Raw genomic sequence first — 26,500 nt, 5'->3', positions numbered from 1 at the left:
ATAGCACCCGCTTATTGTGGTGTTTATTTGGACATGCTACTTTGTTTTAGTAGCTGATTCACTGATGGAAGGGAGTGGTGCATCTGGAAATATCTGTGTGTTCGAGCCCTCCTGGGAAGTTTGTATTTACGAGTTGGGAAGTCGTAATTATGTTGTCAGGTGCGTTCGAATCACTTTGGTCAGAGCAAGATGGCGATGTACGACATCTCATGGCAATTCTTTATTATTTTACGTTTTTGCAAATTGGTGGCTAATTTGTATAAATTTATATGTTTTCGTACGATCTGCTTACGCCCCAGTGATGGGTATGTTTTAGGGGTGGGGTTAGGATGGGCCTTCATGCTTAATTTTTTCTAATAATCATACATTTTTGTACAATTCACATCTAATGAAGTTATATGAAATCAGCATCCTCGTAACACAGTTAAGTTGCGTTGTCGCTTTTCTATATAAAATACAGAGTATTTTGTGAAATACAGAGTAGGGTGACCACATTTGAAGTGCCCCCCCCCCCCATCTTCGTCTTTATTTCCATCATAAAAGGCATATATGAGGACTACATGCAAAACCATATGTTTAAAAAAACAGATAAGCAAGCCCAAGAAAGACTGTTGCAAGCAACCAGCGAAACACACACACTGAACTTTACATGCATCTAAGCAACTATCTAAACGAGAAAACCGTTCCGCAGCGTCACATATTTGCCGAGAAATAATGGTAAATAAGTCTTACCTAAGCAGAAAATCTTTTTTTCTAGAATTTGTGAATGCTAAATCATTAGTTAATTCTGCCTTCACGAGCTATTGGAATTATCGTAATTACGAGCTTCCTAGGTAAGAAAAATTGCACATGAACATTTACATGTGTAAACATTTGAAGCGTATTGTATGTTTTATACACAGCAAAATTGCTTGTATTTGATTGAAATTACAGAAACGTCAACCACCGACGATAGCACTGTGATGGTTGTAAGTGCATGGGACACTACATAGGCCTATAATTTTGGTTTTAATCAGATTTTCCCAATAAATAGGCAAGAATAAACCTGGCGTCCTCCATGCAGTGGCATGCAGGGGCGAAATCGCGTTCTGGGGGAGGAGAAATGGAAACGCGGGGGCACCGCGATGTAGAGACCTACATCGGATGGGACGGATTTTTCAGTCCAGCGCCCGCCCGCTCCTGCAGGTTTCAGTCCCGCTCTTATATGCAGCACTGTCTGCATAAAAACTGCAGCGTTTGGAGTGGATTCTAACATAAACACCTGATTGTGTTGCGTCTCCATTGCGTGTCAGAAATCAACAGATTTGTCTGTGATTGGCAACATTGCAAACACTAGTTATAAATAGAATATCGCATGCTTGCGACTGTAAATCGTTTTTATTTTATATTAGTTGTTCTTGTTGCTTTTTTGCAATATATGAATAAAAATTATTAGTTTTTAGATATTTTATGTTTAAATATTTCTATTTTGCAGGAGTCCCGCAAATCATTTGATTCTCCCGCAACCCGCACACGAGTAGCTATAGTGTCTCATCGGCCGCGGCCATCAAATTTTGTCCCGCGCCACACTCTGTTGCATTGGGTCCCGCGGGAGTGCTCTACTGCGAACGACCGCAAAGGGCACTTTCACTTTCGCGATCAAAGAGGTAGGGCTCTTTATATTCTCTCTGTATATACTGTAACTGTTAGTTTTGTATCCGTATCTTTCCAGCTAAATAATATATATACAAAACAGGTTTTTTTAAAAAAAAGTCTAGTCATAATTTTAATCACTTGGTGCCCCCCTATTGGCTGGTGCCCCAGGGCACTCGCCCAATCCCATCTATGGGTAATCCGGCCCTGAGTTTACACGATAAATAATGGAAGTGTATCAGGTGTTTTTGTTTTTATGTTTTTATTCAGTTTATGAAAGTGCTGTAAATGGAATCTTAATATATTTTAGCGTCTATCTATTTTGTACACACAACTAATTTTTTTGTAAATGACAATTAAATAATTTCATTAATTTCAACAAATTTACCATTAATACAGATGCTGCATCCATTGCATCCGCCATATTTTATCACTAACACGCCCCCAACTCAGAAACAAATTCGTAATTACAATTTTCTGGTGCTGTTCATGTGTTTTTTTATGTTGTTTTTTACATGACTTGAACACATCAAATGGTAACACTTTAGTATGGGGAACAATTCTCACTTTTACCTAGTTGCTTATTAGCTTGCATATTACTTGAATTTTGGCTGTTTATTAGTACTTATAAAGCACATATACAGTATATGCCTTATTCTGCATGACCTTATTCTACATCCCTTTATCCTACACAATACCTAAACTTAAATGCTACAACATCTACCTTACTAACTATTAATAAGCAGTAAATTAGGAGTTTATTTATTTATGAGGCAAAAGTCATAGTTAATAGTTAATGTGATCCCGATACTAAAGTGTTACCCATCATACGACCGCTCACATACCTCTCTGGAATATTTGATTCTGATTGGTCAGTTGTGACAATTGGTGGTCTAATGTTTCCTAATATTCACTAATATTTGTCCAGGGCAGCACTGTATTCCAGACCTTACTTTCATGTTTCTCTTACCACATTGCAGACTCGCTCTCTCTTGTTTCATACTCAACTGCTATCATCGATTGCAGTGAATATCCTAAGAGGACTTCTGTATTAATAGTACTGTAATATATTTGTCTTTTTTTTTTTTCTTTTTTTTTTTGCTAGACCAGATGTTTTGTATTTTGCAGTGGACAATTTTTTCCCTAGTGGAAGCTTTGAGATAATATAATGTACAGGAAAGATTTTAAAATTAATTTAAATTCAAATCAATATTTAATATCTCTTTATTTGGTGAGTGGCCGTGATCCATACTGTATGTGGGATCATTTACAATCAGCAGATCGTTATCGCAAAATATTAATATTGTAAGACTTGTTTGCATTGAAAATAAAGAAAAATATTTTAGTTTGACACAGGACTGGTTACTTAAGATCAGCTGGTTTTGCGATACAAAATTCCTCAAAGATTTCTTGATTAGAATCTCACCCACTAATACATTTGATGGATTAAAGCTACAAGTTATAGTCAGCAGTTGCCTTTTTGTGCGTTTTGGTGTTAGTGGTTTTAGCGTTAGTGGTTTTAGCGTGGCTAAAGAGCTGTGCCTAAGCCTGTATTGGCATTAAGGAGCATGATTATCCATGTGGGGAATCCCAGCATGCACTGCAAGGTGACCCACCTGGGCACACCGGGCTCGACCACCTAACTAAATTCTGCTGATGCATCTGGCGAGGAAAGCTTGTCTCGCGCAAAGCTCGTTTGGCCATAGTGATAAGAGTGACAGGGTTCAGGATGGATAGATTCCTTTCCAGAATCAAATTCCTCCACTTTGCCTGCGTTGCCATCGCTAATGTTTGTCTTGAAGTAATAAAATGTGTGTTTTGTTTGCTTACCTTACAGCTAATGACCGTTCACCTCACACACATTCGGTCGCCACAGCTCTAACACACAAAAGAGAGGGAGGAATACTGAATACCTGAGCTACGGAGAGAATATGACTTCATGTTTCTCATAAAAAGGGAGGAGAAGAATCTTCCAGCCCAAAGCCTCTTGTGTGTGTAGGATTACCATGATGGATAAGGTGATTACTGTATGGTTTGCCAGTTTCTTCCAGCCTGTGCTTAGACTGAAATAGGATTTCCTCATTCAAATTGTTGTCAGAAGTTCTTGCCTCTAACCCTGAACTCTGTTGAAGTTTGGAACATCTATCAGATTCACCCTCCAAAATGAGATTTCTACCGACTCGTTAATTTCACGCGTAAGCGTGGCCTTTCCTTCAGACCTGCGAGCCACTTAGGGAGGGCCCTGTTATTCTTTCCTTTTGAGTTAATTCATCTCGCCCTCCCTTTATGTACTTTTGCTATCGATAATTTCCCTGTCTTATTAAAGCTGCAAACAGAAAGTCAGCCATCCATGTCCATGTTTAGCCTCCCTAGATAAAGGGGAGAGTCCATCTGGATCCTTGTGAATATACATGGACCGCTTCCATCCGGGCAGGCCGAGGATGGCCGTGTATATTTGACTCCTTTCAATTGCAAATTGAGAGTGTATTCCTCTAGTGAGGTGCGTCACCTTGAAGAATGACTCCTGCCCCACTGGGACGGTGCCAAACAAGTCCTTCATTCAGCATGATAATCAGCCATAGCTCAAGAAATATCTTGCCCCTACCTTTAATGGTCTCCGCTGATTAGGTTTTAAAATGAAGGATCATTTTGTCCATTTAGATGGAGGCAGGATTGGGCGCTCTATTCAGTAGCCAAAATAGAGGTCAAATAAATGTGCGGTTCTGTTTTTCTTCTAAGTTCTTTTTTTATTCTATGGCAAAAATGACTTTTGGAATTAGAAGATTAACTGTGATGTTGTTAAAAACTACAACAGCATTCTGTTTTCAAGGTTAAATAAGGGAAAGTTAAGAGAAAACGGCTTTTTTTTTTTTCATTTTCAGAGTACTTGTTGACCGTTAATATTGATTTACATTCATAGTAAAAGCATTGTTTTTGTGTAAATCTGTATTTGCCATTGGATTGCGTTTGGTGTGTGTGTGTGTGTTGCAGAGCATTTCTCTGGGTGACAGATTGAAGAAGAGCACTGTGGGTTGAATGATGGGGGGAACATGACGACGGGGAGCGTTTGCTGGATTCTCATTCGCGGACAGCCGCAACTGAGAAAATGAGGGCTGCAGCAGCAGCATTGCAGCAATATGAATGATACATTACATGATTGTCTTGGACTGAACCCCGAGAAGCATGCAGACTGCAGATGCTGACTTCCTCCTGTGGTGTCATTCTCCATTTTCAATCTCTGTGTCCACCCTCCGCCGTACTCTGGCGCTGTTCGAGTCAAATATTATAGAATGGCAGAAAAGAATATTTACTTATTCTCATGCTCAGATGGGGTGGAAGTGGAGTTGAGGTTCATATATTTTAGATTGAAAAAAATGACTGAAGAAATTAGCATTGTTATTTGTCTTGCCAAACATTGTGTGTTTAAAATATCTCAAAGTAATTTAAACTGCATAAAATATGGAGAAAGGTCACTTCACAAAGACAGATTCATTTATTCACAATGTATATTATACAAGGAAGCACACCATCAAAACTATTTTGCATAATTTTTTACAAATAAATATACATGCATGTATAATGAAATGAAACTGTACATATATGAGAAACAATATTTGTATAATTATTATTTTTTCTTAATTCCATGTTACTCACGCATTCATATATAATTGTGGTGGCTTTGTGCTAGTAATAGTTTCCTATGTGTCTCTATATGGAATTCTGGGTTATAGAGGGGGAAAAAACTTCCATCCCAGATAAACCGATTGAAAGTGATAGTAAAGACATAATTTTACAAAATGTCTCTATTTCAAATAAATGCTTTTTTAACCTTTAAATTCAACAAAGAATACTATGTACAGTTCCCGCAAAAGTATTAAGCAGCACAACTGCTTTCAGCTATGATAATAATAAGATATGTTTCTTAAGAAATCAAATCAGCTTACTGGAATGATTTCTGAAGATCATGTGACACTTAAGACTGCAGTAATGATGCTGAAAATTCAGTTTTGCCATCACATGAATAAATTAAATTTTAAAATAAGAAAATATTATTGTTAATAATATCATTGTTTTTACTGCATTTTTGACCACATAAGAGATTTCTCTCAAAAACACACAAAAAAATACCCTACTGACCCCAACCTTCTGAACAACAGTGTAAGTGTGATTTGATTCGCTCATGTTGTCTACGTCAGAAACAAATGGTGAAGGTCAGACTATCTTGCAGTTGAAACCTAATACAATCACCAATCAGTTACAGTTTTATTTACTTGGCAATGGCAAATATTACTTGCACTTGGTGCTTGCTTAATTTCTGTTTCCACATTTTCACTCTTGGCTGGTTGAGGTATGAACACATAAGTGCAGCATAATAAAACGATTTTGTCAGGAATGGAAGCAGGCCTGTGTTTGATATGCATTTCAAAGGTCTAAAAAGGCCAAAAGTGAAAAGCCTTCACCCCCGCATCCTTCACCCCCACGGTTAATTATTGAGGAGATGTCGAAAGGATACATGAGTGAGGAGCATTCAAGCTTTCATCACTGTAACCTTTCATTGTCATCTTCTCCTCTCACATCGCCTTGTCACCGTGGCTAATAAAAAGCCTGGCTAGTGCTCTGAAAGCCAGAGCTGTATTGAATAGGCCTGATTAGAGAGCCTAACCACCCTGAACTTTACATAAATTTTCAGACAGTGCCAAACAGTTGTGTTGATTGGAAAAAAATCAGCGAATATTCTTAATTTTACATACATTAGTTTACATAACATTTATATTAATTTTTTTTTACAGCCGCACCGTAAATGTGCAGCTTTTTGCTTGTGGGTAAGTGGAAAACCTTTTATCTCAGATGCGATCTTTTGATATTTTATCCGAGATTTCTTTTAGGGCGGCAAATACACAATTAAACATAATTGTAAGGAACTTGCATTAGCAAAAATTGAACCTGAATGGCCTGTCGCTCTTTGAGCGACTATAATGGTGAATGTGTGTTTGAAAATGTGAATAGTGGTCTTGCTTTAGCTTATTAATTGATAAAGCAACAGCAGAAGTCAGCCTGGAAGCGGAGGGAAAAAATCTATTCCTTTGGGAATTCTTGCTGATATGGAAGTATATTGTATTATTTAGAGTTTTTTTCCCCCTCAGAATTCTGCATGTGCATATGGTGTCTAAAATCAGAATTCTGAGGGAAAAAAATGAGAATTGCGAGATGTAAACTCAAAATTCTGAGAAAAGTGAACATTGTGAGATGTAAATTGAGAATTCTGAGGGAAAAAAAGTCTGAATTATGAGATGCAAACTTGAAAAGTCAGAATTGTGTTTTTTATATTTTTATTCTTTGGCAGAAATAAGCTTCCATATGCTGAATATTAAATTTTCAATATAATTTTCAATAAACAATATAAAATAGAAGCATTTTTTTCAGGGCCTTTTTTTCCTCATTTAAGAGACTGGCAAATATCATTCTAGTTCACTAGAAGGATTTTGTTGTTGTAACCCGTATCCATCTCCCCCCCACCCCTTTTTTTTGCTTGTGATTGAAACCAATCCCACCTCCCTTCTCCACAGCCCCCAAGCCCACCACATCATGCTAAAAAGAATGACTGCCACAGACTGATGACTTTCAATATGCCTGCGTCTCCCGCACTAGTGAGTGGGGGCAGGGAGGGTCAGCGGTAATTCATAACTGCTTTAAAATTGTGTGGAGCACTGGCAGCAGCTGTCAGGGTGGCTGTGCAGAGGGTCTGAGTATGTAAATGTGGAGATAGGGAGTTCTCCTCCACAGGCCTCCTTCATCCCGCATCAATCAGGGCTCCTGAATACATCAGGGGTATTTTCATTATACCCTGTTATTTACTACATCAGGACAAATTACCCTGGCAGACCGGGCTGCCTTTTTCTGGGCAGCCCGATGCGGCCAACTGGGCCTCGGCGCTGGAATCTTATTGTAAACATTACGGGATAAATCTCGCGATTGAGCTCATCAATCTCACTGTGGAGTGGACGGCCACCGCCAGCACAGCTGAGATTGTTGTCCACGACTTTTTGGCATTTTTTTAAATATCAGAGCTTGTTCTCTCTCTTTTGGCCTCTTGTGCTTTTCCTCATCTTCCAATCCTACAGCCGTTTTCTTTTCCTGAAGTCATTTCCCAACCCAGTCCTGCAGTCTAATTGGGATAGAAAATAGACCTCATCCCTGTTGTAGTGATAAGGGCTATTACAAGTGGGGAGTTTTGAGACTCAATCCAGACCTCCATCCTGCCTTAACCAGCGCTAGTTTCTATGCTAATATTCCTTCCATCACGATAGATTAAGCAAACACAAACACGAAATAAGGGTGGCTTTGAGAGTGGATGGCTTTTCCCTTCATTTGTAAGGTGTATATGGTGAGATCAAGTGCACCTGCTCTTTTTTTCAGTACCGGCTCATTCGTTCATCTTTCTTAAACCCCTTCGCCTTTAATAAGAAGCTCAGTCACTGACCTGTCATACTCTCAAAGATAACTCCCTATCTCCATATTCAGTCTAATCCAGCCCCCAGTTTGGTGCAGATAATACAATATTTGTAATTAAATGCGACTGCGTCTGCTATCATGTCACTTATTTTTTTAATGGACAGTTATATAGGGATGCTCAATTTCAGTGCTTGTTTCAGAAGATTAATTTGTTTAGGAACTGTAAATAAGCCCTTTTGGAGTCTGAAATCTAAAAAAAAAAAAAACACACTTTTTATAATTTAAGTATTTTTTTTATGGCCTTTCCTAATCTTTTGATTAACAAAATGTTAACTTCTTCATGAAAAAATTTGTTGCCTTACTGTTGCTATTTATTTTATGGATTTTTCTGTGTTTTTGCTGGGTAACTATTACTATATTGGATAAGTCATGTTTCTGAAAAGTCTGTGTCTGCTTAAAGAAGAAGGTTAAAGCTTCAATAATATGCATTACCATTCAAAAGTGTAGGGTCAGTTTTTTTTTTTTTTTTTTTTTTTTTTTGAAAGACTCCTCTTATGTTCACCAAGGCTGCGTTTATTTAAATTTTTTTTCTTTCTTTTTTTTCTTTTTTCTTTTACTGGATTCTTTGGTGAATATAAAGTTCAAAAGAACAGCACATATTTGAAAAAGAAAACATAAAATATCTTTACTTGTCACTTTTGATCAATTTAATGTATCCTTATTACAAAAAATTCAATTAAAGATTAGGTTGAGGAACGTATTAAAATAATTTGGGAAAAAAATAGATTTGTAATTAGTGTTATTAGACTTTGGGCTATCAAAAGAACACAAGTGCTTAACAGATTTGCTGACCATATGTGGTTTTAAGTGGTAATTAATTTATTTTTACTCATCTTTAGTGATGTACTAGTGCTGGTTTGTGGTGGACTACTGGTCTTGGAGGTCATGTTTCCAGTCCTCGCACTCATTTACTGGTTCCTTCAATAATTCACATGGTGAGTAGAAGCACTGAATAAACAAAGACATAAAGTATATACTGCTGTGGATTTTCTGAGATGTGCTCTGATAAGTGAGACGAGTCAGATAATGAGACACTGCACATTTGAATGTGTTAGTGGTTTACTTGGCTATAATTTGGGGGAAAAATTGTCCTCAAAAGTTAACTAAATTTGAACAGACTTCCCTTTGGCAATGTTAGAAGATATTATCAATTGGAGAAAAATGCTTCAAAATCAAATATCAAATCAATATTCTATAATATTGAATGTTTTTTGAGGTATTAAGACTTTATTTTGATATGTCGTATTTTGAATGTAAGTGCATGATATTTATAAAATGAAAGTAAAATGGACCCCATTTACTTGCATTGTATAGACAGAAAATACTATGACGTTGCTCAAAATACCTTCTTTTGTGTTCCACAATTTTTAGATGTACTATCACTTTAAAATGAAAAGTGAAAAAAAATCTGCCAGTGCAGAAAGACAAAATGCACTTACATTTATATGTAAGCACATGTGCTCACACTTCACCTCCCTCATAGCGTGCATGGGTTTGTATCATGAGATATAAATATATATATTTTCCCTGCTGTGATTAGTGTCCAAACATCTGGCACTAATTGGCACTAAATTATATCCCCAGTATGAAATGAAGGGCAGAGATCACAGAGTCTGCGAGGCAGGTGTCTGAGCGATCAGCAGATATCACCGTCTCCAACAGCCAAGAAAGGAGAGGGGGGAGAACTCGCTAAGACCCTCTCGGGGAAGAAGGGGGGTAATGTCTAACGTGACATAATGAACACTGAAGATATGAGGAATACAGATGGTAGGAAAAATCAATACCAAATGCATTGGATTTACCACGGCACAGCGCTCTGTCATTAAACGTAAAGATTTGCTTTGCTTTGCTGTATGAACAGTATTATTGTGTCCAGAATATTTCACAATGTCCACGTCGGCGCTGGTGCATGTTTTTCTCCAGAATTTTAGCTCATAATTGCTCTCATTTTAAAGACCCAATCACACCAAGCGTGATAATAACTATATTAGCGTCCACACCAACAGACGATAACGGTCTGTTTGTTCTAACTGCGTGCTGCAGTCTGGTGAAGTCGGGTGGATTCTGATTGGCTGTTAATGTTTTAATCATTCATCAGCTGGAACAAATTGTTCTGAAAACGATTCCAACGATATAATTCCTTTGTACCATTGATGTTATAGTTATGGTGTGGCTTTCCCTATTCTCATAGAATTAGAATAATTATTTAAACTTGTCAGTTGTTGTTATAGTTTTAGTGTGGATTAGTGTTGTCAAAAGTACCGACTTCGATACCAAGTTGAAGCTCGTGTGTGTATCTGTGTAAGCGCTCGGTGAAGAGTGTCATTGTTAATCATCGTTAATCATTGTAGCCAATCTCAGACATATATGTTGAGCGCGTGAACACAGTGGCCAATCAGAGGTGATTACGAATCCGCTCAACAGCGCTCAAAGCGTCACATTTTTAAAATTTCAGTGCCGGCTTGGTACCGAAGTCGGTAGTTTTGACAGGTTTTAGAAGGTTTCTAAAACTTTATTGTTATAGTTTTCATCCTAGGTATGAATGTGCCTTATGTTTTTAAATTACATTTATTTTACTTATTGTCTTCAAGTGTGTCATCGGTTTCCTCTCAGGCCTACCCTAATTCTGACAAACGCGAGCAAAGTGTGTGTGAAATAACACAAGAGTCTTCATCCCTCATGTCGGTTTGATTAAATCTGCCAGGTTTTGATGAATTGGGCCAAATTCATTAGCGTTGGGTGTGTGCGGCCCTGGGTCAGGGCCAGCCATCGCAACCAAGCAGGTGGATGGGGCTCTGAGAAAGAGTTCAGAGGTCGTTTGGAGAAACTTTGCTACTTCTTAACTTAATAAATCCTGACAACCTAATCATGGGCCCGCCTTTGTGGGGTTAGACTCCACAGATGGTGGAGCCGTTTAAAGAGATCTGGAGGGCTGGAGGATGAGAGGAAAGGTGCGATTGGAGCGTCTGGAGAGATCTCCAGGAAGAGAGAGGCCAGCGGGGAGCGCCTTAGCAGGGGGGAGGGAAGGGTGACACGGGCGGAGACCACGGGGGAGTCTAAAGCACTTCCATCTCTTGCCATCTCCTGCAGCTTCTGATGGGAGAATATGATAAGGCCCCCGCCAGGATAATAGGCCCCGGCAAATGTCGGGGCCTGTGAAGAACACGAGGCCGGATCAAGTAGCTGAAGCTAACTTCAGGGAGAGAGCTGAAAGCCGGGAGCCAGGGCTCGCGGCTCGGCCGTGTAGGGGGCTCAGCGAAAGGGCGGGTGTGTGTATGTGACAAAGGCCATGGATGAAGGGGAGAGCCACCTACAAAGCCCAGGCTGTCTGGCAGGATTTGGGTGCCGTGTTGCTAGTAGAGATGATGCTCCCCTCTGATATCCTGGGGGAGATTATAGCAGGAGAGAGAAGATAAAAGAAATCTATAAACATGCAACTCCTCGTCTCTGCACCCGCACAAGCTTCTGCCGAGGACGTCTTGGAAGTATCTTCAGCATGACAGCTCGTGTCTCTTTTTCCTTCCACCTTTCCATCTCTCCACTGGCAGATCTTAATAATGGCCGCTCCGTGACACGGGTCCATGGCCTCTTCTGTTAGTGGCTCATTTGTTTCCCTCCTCCTTTGATGGCTCCGTTAAAATATCTTGTGGGAGTCTCGTTTCGTTTATAAGGTCTATTGATTCAACTCTTGCCACGATCTATTATGCTTTTGTCTTGCCTTAAGTGTCTCATCTGTACTATTCATGAACGGTCCACAATATATCAAACCCACGTTTGCTTTAGGACATAATAGATATGCTTCCATGTTTTTATTTATTTTCAATCTGTAATTTATGTTCTCACAAGTCGGATCTGAAGAGATTAGAAAGTGCCGCGGTGTAAAAGACTCCACAAAGCAGCGCGTGGCCTGACCAGACTATTGAAGTTTGCCAGGGTCTTGACCAAAAGAAAGGATTTATGAGTGGTTTCAAAACATGTCTTGAGTGTTAAGTTTTACTGAAGGCAACACATCATCAAAATATATGTACACGCAACCTTTAATGATCAGGCCTCCTAATGTATTGAAGGAAAATTCCATGTTTTCCACAGACTCCTCCAATGCACAGCCATGTATCATTTCGGGGCTATTCTTGAGGTGTCTGTGAGATGAAGATTTTTGAAAATTATAGTGCCGATCAGGGATTCTTTTATTTAATTTACAGTCCTATGGACCTGTTACCACCACTGTGCTGCAGTTTATTTGGAATGCTAGTTAAGGTCAAGCCAGTGGAAAACAGCTTGATGGGTAATTGAGACTATTAATGTCCAAATCAAACAGCTCATTTGGACAGCCCTATTACATGCAAACCAAAATGGTTGTTTTAAAAGAAAAAAAAAAGAATCATGCCATCATGCATTAAGTAAGCTAACAACATTCTTTCTGTATTTTAATTAATGATAATTAAATGCAAATACGCTGACTTTTAGTTTGTTATATAGAGTACATGCTTGATAAGGACTCTTGAAATGGATAGTATGCATTCCAGAAAATGTAGTGTTTAAATTCATGATTGAAACAAATAGACCAATCTTTAATCACTCACATTTGTCCATTTTCTCTTGGTGATGTAGAGAGACTCCATTGTTGGTTCTGGGACAGGGTTGGGGTATGGGGATATGACCTCGCTCAAAGCGCTTTTTTGAAGGCAAGGCTGAAGTTTTGAAGGAAAAGCTGAAGTCAGGTATGATCAAGGTATTGATTGCCTTGAAGAATCACCTCAGTCAAAATTATTAATGAACTAGCAACCAAAATCATTAATGAGGACAAAATACTGTGGAATAAACAGCATACTCCTTCCCCCAGGCATTATTAATTGATCCTAGTGAAGAAACTGAGGAAAAATGAAATGTTTGCATAGGAAAGAAAGAATGGTTGTTTTAAAATGTGTACTGTAAATGTAGCTTTGCCATTATAGGAAATTAAATAGAAAACAGTTATTTTAAATTGTAATAATATTTCACAGTGTTACTATTTTTATTGTACTGATCAAATAAATGACGCCTTGATGAGCATAAGAGACTTCTTTCAAAAACATGTAAAAATCTTAACGACCCCAAACTTTTGAACAGTCGTGAATATATATGTATGGACAAGAGTCAGTGATTAAAGATGAACTAAAAACAAAGTTTATATTTTCATTGTAAAAGTCTGTCACAGTGGATATTAAGGGACTCTATGTGTCTATAGAAATCTAATATATCTATAGTGACCCTCTGGTTCTTCAGCGTGAGCTCCATGCTGAGATCACGGCCTTTAAGGTGCCTGTGCACTGTCAATCCAGCCTTCATTAGCCCTCTCTCAGAGCCTTGCCTTCTCTCTCTCCCTCATCTTTGATCTCTTCATGCTCGCTCACTTCTGCATCTGATGGAAGGAATTAGAGATAGAGAGATTCTGGCCGTTCCGCATAGACCTTGACACAGTAGAGCCAAATGATGAGAGAAGAACAGAGCGAGAGAGATCGAGAAAGAACGAAAGAGAGTGAGATCACAGAGTGTCTTAATCTGACTCTTTCCCTATATGCCTTACCAGCGTTGACCATAAGCTCCATGGGACACTGTAGAAATTCTTTAGACTCCCTATAGATAAGGCAAATGGAGAGCAGGTCTTTAGGTCACAGACATAAAACAGTGCTGGTCTTCAGACTTTTCACCCTCTCCACATTAGGGTGTTTCTTAAGCACTTTACCTTCTTGGACATTTAGAAAATAAACTATATTAAAATAAATTGTTTAATTTAATGCAATTTATGTCTTAAAGTGGCTACATGTAGGACATGTATTAATCGCTTTTTTATTTCTAATGTGTGAACAGCTTGTAACGAAACTTAAAAACGAGACCTTCCCAGACTTCTTAGGTTGTCTTTGAAAGCCTGTAGATCAATTTTTTTTTTATGTGTAGGTGACGTTTTTGCCGGGAAAATCAAACGTTTATACATACTTCTGAGAGCCTCTCGTCTATTCAATGACACATGAATAGAATACTTATCCAGTGTTCAGGATAATGCGGAAAGAGCCGTTCTACTTTCTACTACACTCAACTAAAGTCTCACAAAGTCAGATCTATATAGTCTTTAGTATCAAATATACTCTATAATTAAACTATCATAACAGTGTAATTTTAACTGTCAACATGAGGCTGGTGCAAACATATTCACATTGCCATGATCAGATGCTTTCTTAACTGCTGTTTGCTCAACTCTATAATTTTTTTTTGTGTGTTTATTTTTGTATTAAGAGGAATGCGTGAAGCACATATTCACATATTCATGTAAACGTTGCTCTCAGCAGACGGCGTCGGGATGTTCATTAACAGTATATTGCCTCAAAGGTATTTCCAACTTCTTTTGACTTCTAAGCAAAGAATGAAAAAGAACTTCAACGTGAGTATACTGGGCGTTAAATCACATTAAGTCTCTCACTCACGAGTGCGAGCACAAGCAATAAGTTGTTGGCTGCAGTTCCCACTAGAGGTTGCTTATTTAAAACAAAAGCGTAGCTTGATGACGCCTTAATTTTGTGGAATCATGGGAGGTGTTGTCTTCACGTCTATAGCTGGTGGAAAAGAATCGGACAGGACTTGGGCAGAAATCATGTTCATGGATGTGATTATTAACGTTACTGTAGTATGAAGCAGCAGGGCCGAGTGATGTGGGAGTGATTGCTAATGAGAGCACGACAAACATCTTGAGAGAAGTGGAACTTTTATTATGCCGCAGTTGCCGCTTCCGCTTCTTCCGGTCAAACGTTCATATCATATTGGATACATTTGTGTGTTGAAAGTTGTTAACCCTCTGGAGTCTGAGGCTGATTTGGGGCCTGGAGAAGTTTTGACATGCCCTGACATTTGTGCTTTTTTCAGTTGTTCATAAACATATTAATGACACAAGTGTCATTACACTGTATTCAGCACAAACTAGGCTACCGTAATATGTGAGCAACATGTATGTACATGTTTGTATTTTTGAAGGAATAACGTTTATGCGTGGTTATTGAAAAAACAAAAAACTTAAGTCACTGAAATGGACTAGAGTAGAGACTACAGTTTTTGCTTCAAAATTATGTAAAAATTATGCTGCCTACTCCTTCATATAAAACAATAGAGAGATTAAAATTTTCTAAAACATCTTTGGTCAAGAAACACAGTATGCGTGGAGGCGTGAATTATCATGAATAATGGGTGATTCTCACCTGAGAAGACAAAAGAATCGCATAAAGAGCTCTAATGACCTGCATAAATAATGAGCTCTTTCAGACAGGTAGGCTGTGAAAAAACCCATGTATGTCAAACGTACAGAAAAAACAGCAATACTGTGAAATATTATTACAATTTAAAATAATGGTATTCTATTATATTCTTTAAAATATAATGTATTTCTGTGATGCAAAGTGTCTGAACAATTACGTTACCTCTATGGCATTTCATATAGGCTTTTAGCTTAAAAGCATGCACATTTGGAGAAATATTGATGGATTCTCATATGTTTATGTCAATTTTCTATACAGATGAGTAATATTCTATATTTATTGTCATTACTATGAGCGCTGGATACTGTGTTTTCAATTCATACTCGCAGCCGGAGGGCGCTCTGTACACCTTTAGTCCACAAATGCCTGCTAAAGAAGAATAGGCAATCCAGGAACTAACTGAGCTAACAGAGGCCAGAGATCGCTAACTATGGCTATTCAAAACACTTTTCAAGACAATAAGTACACAATTGAGACGATGAATGCATGTATTGCCTCAGAATTTGCGTCTGAATAGCGCTGGCTCTGTGGGCGTGGCTGCATTAGCGGATAATGAGCTGAATCACAGACTTCTGACATGGCTCTCTTTTCATACAGATTACATAAACAGAGAATATTTGTTTTTGATTTGACTTACACGAATTAAAACCTGACATCTCAACGTTTTTTTAGACACCTCAGTTTTTTTAGACACCTTTCGATACCTCAGACCTCAGAGTGTTAATGTGCTAGTCTGCGATCACTCGGCGGCTACTATGAGACTTATATTGCTGTGACATAGTAAAAAAAAATAAAAAATAGTATAGGTCTTTGAAAAGTAGCATAAATAAATGATCCTATGACAGTTTTGATTTGATCTTCATATAAGAAAATGTAAAAAAAAAAAAAATATTTATGAGACATAAAAGAGCCCTCAGAGTGTTAATGTGCTAGTCTACGATCACTCGGCGGCTACTATGAGACAGTTGTTGCACACTGCAGTAAGCTAGATCAATATTAGGCATGGTCGCTGTAAATCAAGAAAACAAGATTTAAACAATAAGACTTACTGTGTTGAGCTATATAACAATGATTATTTTTCTGCCGATGAATGTATCTAAACAGTTGCTCACCTGTCTAATAAAACATGTAATATATTAAAGTGTCTTTGGTGTTTCCGTGGTTTTTACAAAATAAAACCGGAAACCGAGGGTAACGCGGGTGTGATCTCATTGAAAGAGGATGCATGGACACAATCTGTGTCCTGGTTAAAATGGCTAATTTCTCTGAATTTAAACATTCTTGGAAACTTTTGGGATAATGTAAGTACACAAGTCAACAAAATATGTAACATTGTTCTAGTGGCTTTTGGATATTTTAATCCAAAAATCTTACATATTGTGCCTTTAAGTGTATTGTATTCTGTGATAGAAATTACATCTTAAACATTTTTTGAAAACAAAAACAAAAAAAACTCCTCACTGCTTGAGGCTTATTTTATGGTTAGCATATTTTAACACATATTTTCACGATTTTTGCATACTTGGGTGTAATTGCAGCTTGATTGGGAATAATGCACAATACAAAATATTCTGGTTGCAATTAAAATTGATATTTACCTCATTTTTTTATGTTTTCTTTTCCTGTCTGTTAACAAGTACATTAACTTTTGAGTGGACAATTTAATGGAAATTATAATACAACTGTAGTAATTTGTGTAAAGCATTTCTTAAAAAACTGAATTATGTTTAAAACTATGATAATGTAAGCAAAACTTTTCAATATTTACTTTGTAAAAGCAATTCACATAGTTTTTAAAGCAATTTTCTGACAGTAAATATTGAAATTGTTTGTTCACATTTACACATTTAAAACTATGATGATATTTTTATGATGGATTTTCATATTCTTATATTGCTGTGACATAGTAAAAAAAAAAAAATAGTATAGGTCTTTGAAAAGTAGCATAAATAAATGATCCCATGACAGTTTTGATTTGATCTTCATATAAGAAAATGTAAAAAAAAAAAAAAAAAAATCTGTTAAATGAAAATCTATTTATGAGACATAAAAGAGCCCATAGTTAAAGAAACACATTTAAGTAAATGGGAGTTAGGGGCATTAGAACCACTTCCTCTTATCCTTTTATTTAGTTACAAAAGAGCAAATCATTCAGCATTTGTACGCAGTGGAATTGCAGTAGTACTGAAAAAGAGAGCTGAATATAAAGCAAGACCGAGTGATGCTTTATTTTATGACCTTTCCCCAGCTTGCCTGTGACTGGCGTGACCCTGTCATAGGCTTCATAATGCTTGCGATTCTATACATAGGAATGCCATAACATTACCATGGCCACTTTGCTTTCGCGTTAATACGGCACACGGACGTTTTTCTTGGTTTCCCTGCCCGGGCGCTCACAGTAATCAAAATGATTCAGCAAATAAATTTGGCAATCAAAACAGACGGGCAGAGAAGCACTCTGCCTTATTTTAATGCATATCAATTTGATGGCTAGGAATAGTCGCTGCATATAGCGGCGAGAATGGAGATGTTTATGCCGAATCTGCTATTTTCATCTGTGTGATTTTGTCCTTGTGGTGCCAGTAATGGTTTGTGTGTGTGTGTGTGTGTGTGTGTGTGCGTTCCCACAGGGGTACATGCTGCTGTCGACCCTTCGCACTGAATCACACCTACATCTGAGGCTTAAACGCGCTCACAACCCGACTCTGCCGACGCCGACTCCAGCTTTGGCCCGTTCGCGGTATGATTTGCAGAGTTAATTTCATTCTTCTTTTAAGATATAACATATAAACTACATGACAAATATCCAGACATCACATATCGAAGCAGCATGGGAAAGCAAAACATCTTGGTATTTTGGTTAATATCCTCAGGAGATTGTTTAGATATTCCCCGATAAGGCAAATAACCGTGGATCAACTTTGCCTGCCTGGCACAGTTTTTAAACGTAGCGTGCTGCATAAATATTTCACTGATTTGTTTATTTATTTACTCGAGTCGTTTTATTAGAAGGAATTTTTCTTGGAAATGCCACAGCTAATTTCCTGGCGTGGGGCGCAAGATCGAGAGGCCCAGGCAGAGTTATGGCGTACACAGTGCATTTGTGTGATGTGAGCCAACACATTAAACTCACAGGAGAAAACGGGCTCAGACAGAGAAGGAGAGAGAGAGAGAGAGAGAGAGAGAGAGAGAGAGAGAGCGACAGTAGCTGTGTATATCTGCAGAGGAAATACCTTTTTTCCTCTTTCATTTGCCTTGCTCGCCTGCAGCTGTTTTAAGCATGACACAGGCAGTGTATCTAAGGAAGAGATATGCGCCGCATTAAACATACAAATCAGCAGCAGACTCCGTAGCCTGAACCCGTCATCGCCTGGGTATCTGATGCAAAATTAAAGCAGATATTTATACTGAAACCAACATTACAGCATTAGTTTTCACAATTTTCCCTGAGCCCTTCTCTCTCTCTCTCTCTCTCTCTCTCTCTCTCTCTCTCTCTCTCTCTCTCATGTGTGTGTATGTTGAATACATATTCATTTACTTTTTCTTATGTCAAGAAAAAACACCTTCAGCGATGTCAAAAACACAGTGATCACAGGCTTTCCGTTTTGTTTTCTTTTCATTCTTTTTTCTTCTCCCATGAAAAGATCCTTCAGCTTCTTTTCGGCAAATGTAATGTCATCTTTCTACAAAACTCAGCACGCCCGTTTTTGAATCTGTCATATATCTTAAAAGCGCGCTTGTATTTTACGGCTTGCTCGCTTTTGTATTTTAAAACAGAAGTCAATAGGTAACGTTCGAGGGGGAGCGTGTTTGTCAATTTGCCGTCATTCTTATTATTTGGTTTCTTGTTTGATCTCGAAATAGATGTGTCTTCGTGAATTTGCCTGCAGTTTCTTACAGTGCAGCAAAGCATTGTCTCACTGAAACACTGAAACGAAAGGTGCAAACTCAGCTTATGTAATTCATTCCTTCTCTTTTTCTTTCCAAATACAAAAGAATGATTTGTAACGATGCTGGTAAATGCTTTGAGGTAGAGAATTGTTGGGGAGAAACTAACTAAAAGTAGCAACATGTCCAACTTTACTATATTTCCAATGGCATGGCTGTTTTTTTAAAATAGCTTTTCTCCAACAAGTCACTTTTTCTTAAAGTAGGGAATAATATGTTGTTTTTATATCACATTATATCATGCGCAGCTTTACAGTTGAGCAAACTGAGGGTTTAATCAAACTTTCTAATTATTTAGTTTGGACATTTTAAAAGAATCTGTTCAAAAATGATTTACTGAAATCACTGGAGTCCTTGCACAGGCATTTTATGTCTGTTTATAGAGAAAATGTTAGGTAAAAGCTGTTATTTTTTTTCTCACTCAGGTTCACAGAACATTCTGGAAATGTTAGTTTTAGTTCTCAAACTGTTCCCAGAGCAGACATCATATTTTTTTTTTTTTTTTTATTTATTTTTTTTAATGGAAATAGAATCATTGCTTTTGGTTTTGAAAACATTCTGGGAATGTTAGTTTATGGTTTAAAAGAACTAAAACCTAAAAAAACAAACAATGTTTCTAGAACATTAGGAATTAGTTCTTTAAAAATAACCAAATAAGAACATTAGGGGAACATTCTGCGTTTACTGAGCAGATGAATGTTTTTGTTTAAATTATTGTTTTATGAAACATACATATATTTAAATATGTAAATTAAATGTAATTGTGTAGCTAGCTTATATTATACGTAACTTTATATAATTTAACTACACTGTAAATAAAGATTATTGAAGTATGTTTTACACAAAAGTACTTTTTCTACTTCTAATTTTTAATGCTTAATTAAATGATACTTGCCGTTTCTGTGTATTTATTTGTGAAATTTACTAGCAATTTCGGAGTAAAAATTGTTTCTATACCATTCTACGCTATGCTTTAAATTATGAGGACCAAAGTGTTTTTCCCAACAGCACATAAACATTTAATCATAAGCAAACTGAAATTGGTGCAATCTACAGAATGCACAGTCAGCAGGCTGCCATCAATAATTGTCACAAAAGATATGCACAACTTGGACATTTGTCACTTTTTTTTATTGGATAGAGATTGTGAAGATGAGACAGGAAATGATTGTGGAGAGAGAGAAGAAATGGGGAATAGGATAAGGGCCAGAATCTGTGAAACCTGTCTTCTATGTGAACATCATGGCTCAACATGAATGGAACTATTGCTTAACACTAGGTCATGGCTCTGACATTACTAAATGACCCAAATGGACTACTTTTACAAGACTTTTTTTTTACCTTTTTTTTTAGAGCCTGGCAAGGCAACATCTGTCATTTGTCAACAGGTGGATGGAAAAAGCCTGGCATTTCTTCCCGAAAGTGTATTATCAAAACCATACAGAGAAAAACTGACAAGTAAACAAACAACCATAGCAATGAGCTTTGCATTTGCACTGTTTATTTCATGGAAAATGAAGAACAGGCAAAATTTTGGAATTTTGCAGCCTTTTTTTTCTTTAAGTAAAGTCATTTGTATTTGTTAATGATTTTCACAATCGATTTTGTTTCTTTAGCTTTGCTGTTGGTCTGTTCATTGTATGTGTACGTGTGACACATTTACATCACCACCTGCTTGTTCTCCCTGCAGTTATCTTGTTAAACCGTGGTAACTAAGATAAGATATCCAGGTCAAGATGTGTGCATTTACAATATTGTTATAGTCTAATAACTGGTCTGAGAAATTTACAATGAACCAGGCCCATTTGAGTCACTCCTTTCTACTGAATATGCTTTACCACTCTTTCCAGGTTGTTTCATAGCACTCTCTCTATATATATCTTTAATACACACAAAATATTAAATAATTGTTATAGAATTCGTAATCATATTTTGTACAAAAACATCCCACAACTACCATATTGGGGTAAAAAATAAAAAAATAATAAAAATAAAAATTGATTTAATGTTTCATGGGTAATCTTAGCAAAATGTAGCATTTTTAATCATTTTAAATTATTTAAATAATTTAAACTTTGGCCATTCACAGCATTTTCACTACTATTCTTTGTATTTATTTATTTACTTAATTTAAAAAAAATAAAAAATGAATACTTTTATTCAGCAGAGATGCATTAAATTGATCAAAAGTGACAGTAAATACTTTGATATTGTTACAAAACAATTCTATTTCAAAGAAATGCTGTTCTTTTGAACTTTCTATTCATCAAAGAATCCTGAAAAAATGTATCACCGTTTCCACTCAAAATATTGCACAGCACAATTGATTTCAATAGTTATAGTAAGAAGAAATGTTTTTTTTGTTTGTTTGTTTTTTTGGGGGTTTTTTTTGCAGCAAATCAGCATATTAGAATGATTTCTGAAGGATCATGTCACACTGACACTGACTGGAGTAATGATGCTGAAAATTCAGCTTTATCATCACAGGATTCAATTATAATTTCAAATATTATTAAAAATATAAAACATTGTTTAAATTGTAACAACATTTCACAAATTACTGTTTTTACTATATTTTTGATCAAATAAATACAGTCTTGGTGAGTGTTCTTTAAAACAATCTTCCCGTCCTCAAACCTTTGAATTATGAATCTATGATAATATACTTCTGTGCTTGGATAATTTTTTTTTTTTTTTTTTTTTTTTTTTTTTAAAGATGTTTGTAAAGCATAAAATATGCTCTCAGTTTAAAGCAGCTGTAAATTATGGGCCCTTTTAAAATATGTGGTCACGTGACAAAAATAGTTTCTCCCTTATATTTGTTTTTTCCTTCTCCTATTATACATAAATGCACATTGTCTTTCTTATAGGTGCTTGCAGGTGCTCTCTCGCTGTCTTTAGTGGCATGATTCTGCTTTTTCGTCCTGGTTTCACCCATTGCAGCTCTGGATTTTTGTTAAACCCCTGTGGCCTGAGGGTCAGATGCTGGGGTGTCTGGAAGGAGAGAAAAAGGGAGAGCAGAGAAAGGGGAGAGAGAGTGAAGTAGTTTTTTGGAAAGACTATCTCCACTACCAAAAGATCATCCATCAGGGAGTATATGCTCCACATCAACCAGCCAGGCCAACATGGAAACTCTAAGCCAGGGCTTCCCCATGAGGGATCCTCACTTGTGATTGCACTTTCTCATAAATAGACGTTAAAAAAAAATTCTTTCTTCTGTGAAACACAAAAGGAGATGTTAGAAAGAGTGTCTGAGCTGCTGCCTGCATATTTTCAACTTGCATATTTTCAGCAAATACTGACTTAAATTTTAGTCTGTACACCACACTACGCTATTTAATTCCTTTAAACAGTTTAGAATGGACTACTTTTTTGTTGAACACACTTCAGAAAAACATTTATATTGGGGTAACGCATTACAAGTGACTCGAGTTACGTAATCAGATTACTTAATCAAGTAAATAGTAAAGTAACACATTACTTTTTCAAATAAATAATGCAGTTACTTTTTCACATTTATTGACTGACAGCTCTTCTGTCCCCATGTTGAGAGAAATAAAGTTCAGAGGTGTTGTGTGCGCTGTGTGAACATGATGGGTATTGTAGTTCTAGACTAAATGTGAACATGCATTTACTCATCTCAGTTGGAGGAAAACATTTGGTATTCCTCAAAATGAATAAAACCCGTCAAATGCAATCTCAGAATTTTATGCAAACCTGTAATAATGAACTATATTAAATTACACAGATATACTTTATGTATTTAATCTCACTTTATTAAGCAATGTCTTTGCTGCTGACCTTCAATGATCTAATTCAAACATACTAATAAGTAAAAATTACTTTAGATTAGATTTAGAAATAAGTGTGTTGAACTTCCTTCTCCTGTATCCTATTCTTCTTTAACCCTCAGGGGTCTGAGGATTTTTGGGACCCTGGAGAAGTTTTGACATGCCCTGACATTTGTGCTTTTTTCAGTTGTTCATAAACATATTAATGGAAAAAGTGTCATTACATTGTATTCAGCACAAACTAGGCTACAATAATATGTGAGGAACATGTATGTACATGTTTGTGTTTTTGAAGGAATTACGTTTATGCGTGGTTATTGAAAAAACTAAAAACTTAAGTCACTGAAATAAAGCCAAAAAATATATATTAAATCTGTGTTCACAAGACTTCTGGGTTTTGGAGGTTGTAGACTAGAGTTTTTACTTCAGAATGATGTAAAAATTATGCTGCCTGCTTGTTCATATAAAACAATAGAGAGATTTAAATTTTCTAAAACATCTTTGGTCAAGAAACACAGTATGCGTGGAGGCGTGAATCATCATGAATAATGGGTGATTCTCACCTGAGAAGACAAAATAATCGCATAAAGAGCTCTAATGAGCTGCATAAATAATGAGCTCTTTCAGTCAGGTAGGCTGTGAAAAAACCCTCTGTTGATCATGTCTCAAATCTCATCATGGTGTAAATCAAACATACAGAAAAAACAGCAATTATTATTACAATTTAAAATAATGGTATTCTATTATATTCTTTAAAATATAATGTATTTCTGTGATGCAAAGTGTCTGAACAATTATGTTACCTCTATGGCATTTCATATAGGCTTTTAGCTTAAAAGCATGCACATTTGGAGAAATATTGATGGATTCTCATATGTTTGTCAATTTTCTATACAGAGGAGTAATATTTATTCAGGATTTATTGTCATTACTATGAGCGCTGGATACTGTGTTTTCAATTCATACTTGCAGCCGGAAGGCGCTCTGCCCCTTTTGTCCACAAATGCCTGCTAAAGAAGAATAGGCAATCCAGGAACTAACCGAACTAACAGAGGCCAGAGATCGCTAACTATGGCTATTCAAAACACTTTTCAAGACAGTAAATACACGATTGAGACGATGTATGCATGTATTGACTGAATTTGCGTCTGAATAGCGCTGGCTCCGTGGGCGTGGGCGTGGCCGCATTAGCGGATAATGAGCTGAATCACAGACTTCTCACATGGCTCTCTTTTCATACAGATTACATAAAGAGAGAATATTTGTTTCGATTTGACTTACACGATTTAAAACCTGACATTTCAACGTTTTTTTATACATATGTCTAATTTTTTTGGATTAGTATTCACTAAGTTACAGTTCATTTTCTGAGAACTATCAGATTGGAGTTCGTTCAGAGGGAGACGAGAGATCACGCATCATGTTAGTTTTCTTCATTTTACAAAAGCACAAGCTTTTGTTGTTACTCTGAGTGTACACAAATAAAAGAAGATATTCCACAGATTAAAATGGTGTATAACTCTTAATTGTATGTGCAACATTGACAGAGTATTTTGAGTTTCTTTCACACTGGTTAGAAAAAAAACGCGGTGTATAACTCTTAATTGTATGTGCAACATTGACAGAGTATTTTGAGTTTCTTTCACACTGGTTAGAAAAAAAACGCGGTGATCACGCCGGCGTGGCCGCCAACCCAAGGGAGTTAATCCAGAATGGCAGCACAGCTTAAAGGTTTGTTTGAGCTGCGCCCTCTACTGTACAGGAGTAAATATGCATTTCTTTCAGCCTGATTATTCATTTCACTTTTGGTGTGGAAGGGCCTTATCATTTGACAAAAACATATATATATTTTTTTGTTATTAAATAACAGAAAAGCAAGCCCAGCCCAGGTGAGTAGTAATGCAAAAAGTAATGCAAAAGTAATGTAACGCATTACTTTTCATAAAAAAGTAACTAACGCAATTAGTTACTTTTTTTAGGGAGTAACGCAATACTGTAGCGGAGTGTCTATTTACACTAAGTGCGTCCCTTACACTAGCTCCACCCACCAATGTCTGGTTGAGCCGCTCAAGTTTTAAAAATGATGCGCAGCATTTTCAGTGGCGCAGCTGTAGCGAGTAAGGCTCACAGCTATTTTTACTAAATAGCATCTATTGCTAAGAAAATATACTATTTTCACTTAGTGCAAATAGCTGCTGTCATATTGGAATGCATTAATTTTAAAAGTAACTTTCCCTCTATATGACTAATCTTTAAGTAATTATTTGCTGAAAATATGAAAGTTGTATGAACTACTTTTATGGGTCTTTTTTTTTTTTTTTTAAATCATTTTAAGCATTAAAGCTCATAGTCCCCTTTCATTGTATGGAAAAGAAAACAGCTTCTTTTGTGTTCAGTGAAAGAAAGGAAATGCCATTAAAAAGACATGAGGGTTTATAAATGATTTCAAAGGTAGTAGCACCTTGTTTGGACCTGGTTTGGACTTCACCGCCAACTGTTGTGATTTCAGCAGTTCTCCTGCCATTCCCTGCCTGGCCATTTCAAAACGAACACAGCCTGGTCTCGGTATAAATTTCACCCCCCAAAAAGAGAAAAAAAAAGCCAATCCCTGGCCAAAGGATGATATCGTATTCATGCACGGCGGGGTGCAGCTCCAATCATTAATCTCCGTCCAACATGTGAGAAATCCTAGAGATGAATAACCGGGCAGAGAGCGCGGCGTGACCTCTGCGCTAGAACAATGGACCCTCATGTGCTTTCCAGCTTAGCAGACAGTCCGGAATTTCTGTTTGGAAGCAATAGCTACTGTCTATATAATATTTAAGGCCTATTCATGGAGTAACTGGCAAAGTATAAAAGGGCTTCCGCTGCTCGCATCTGCTGGAGAAGGATGTGGTCCTGTGCCTGCTCCTCCTCTCCTGCCTCTGTGCAAATAGCACAACATAGGAGACAGTTGTTTCTGGCTGCCCCTATGCCTGTCATGGCTGTCAAGAGAAATCCCATGAATTATGACTCTTCCAGATGTAAGAGATTTCTAAGTTGCCTTGAACAGCCTGCGGTTTGTGGTGAGAGACAGACAGAGAGAAAGAGAGGGAGAGAACGAGAGAGGAGTCCATACTTTGTCTCATTTGAAATGCTCATGGTCAATGTTTTTTCCTTTCTTTTAACTCATTTCATTTTCTCTCTCTCTCTCTCTCTTTTTTTTTTTTTTTTGGTCTGTTATACAAATCTACCATTTTGTACCACTTAAGCAAAGATGAAATTAACAATACAGTTCAAAAGAAAGTGGAAAAACACAATGATAAAATCACTTTATATTGTTTCCTAAAATTC

The 26,500-nt window shown here is 37.0% G+C and overlaps 1 protein-coding gene across 10 annotated transcripts in view; it reads left to right on the top strand.

The window, feature by feature from the left end:
• The window catches only part of zfhx4 (zinc finger homeobox 4), a 293,522-nt gene that overhangs the window by 161,450 nt on the left and 105,572 nt on the right, over positions 1 to 26,500 (top strand). For 7 of the 10 annotated variants that reach the window (XM_048174499.1, XM_048174497.1, XM_048174496.1 and 4 more), the window contains 2 exons: positions 8,985 to 9,080; positions 18,059 to 18,168. The gene's annotated coding sequence lies outside the window, so the exon portion shown is untranslated. Of the gene's footprint in view, positions 1 to 3,469; positions 3,651 to 8,984; positions 9,081 to 18,058; positions 18,169 to 26,500 lie in introns of all 10 variants that reach the window. The other 3 variants (XM_048174494.1, XM_048174502.1, XM_048174498.1) reach the window with 2 other exon arrangements.

This window comes from Megalobrama amblycephala, linkage group LG22, assembly GCF_018812025.1.
Source record: "Megalobrama amblycephala isolate DHTTF-2021 linkage group LG22, ASM1881202v1, whole genome shotgun sequence".
Taxonomy (NCBI): Eukaryota; Metazoa; Chordata; class Actinopteri; order Cypriniformes; family Xenocyprididae; genus Megalobrama; species Megalobrama amblycephala.
The sequence above is the reverse complement of the archived record's forward strand: the minus strand, read 5'-3'. Positions and strand labels throughout refer to the sequence as shown.